Source organism: Tigriopus californicus, chromosome 12, assembly GCF_007210705.1.
Source record: "Tigriopus californicus strain San Diego chromosome 12, Tcal_SD_v2.1, whole genome shotgun sequence".
Lineage (NCBI taxonomy): Eukaryota > Metazoa > Arthropoda > Copepoda > Harpacticoida > Harpacticidae > Tigriopus > Tigriopus californicus.
In genome coordinates this window covers 13,648,876-13,649,401 of record NC_081451.1, presented here as the reverse complement: position 1 = coordinate 13,649,401, position 526 = coordinate 13,648,876, and positions in this window count along the sequence as shown.

Here is a 526-nt window from a genome sequence, read left to right as displayed (position 1 = left end):
CCACTCATGTGCTTGGGCGTTCTGGATTCATTTTTATTGTTGTGGGAACCCTTCATCTTGCAACAAGGGCTGAAATGGCCTGGTTTTCGGCCACGGTGACATGATTTGTCACGTGCAGGGCACTCATTTGAAGAAACATGGGCCTTAGGGCCGCAGTTTTCGCATCGCTTCATTTGTATCAAAGGCTTTGGCTTGTTCCTTCCCTTTTTATATGTGGACATACCTTGAAGCTCCTTTGATACGAGATTCTTCTGAGATGGTGAGGCCCCTTCCTCTACTTGACATATTTTAACCGCTTTCTCAAGGGTTAAGTCTTGCTCGGCCAATAAGCGATGCCTTGTACATAGTGTCGCTCATTATCAATATCAAAATTGGGCTTTATGTCATGGGGTCTTCTGTACTGAATGAGGACATTGATCCGGCAAATTTCGTACCTTTTTCTCGACCCTTTGTGTGTAGATTAGAGGCCTCATCTGCGAATACAGACTTGTCAAGACATTGAAATTACTCGTTCCATCGAAAAATC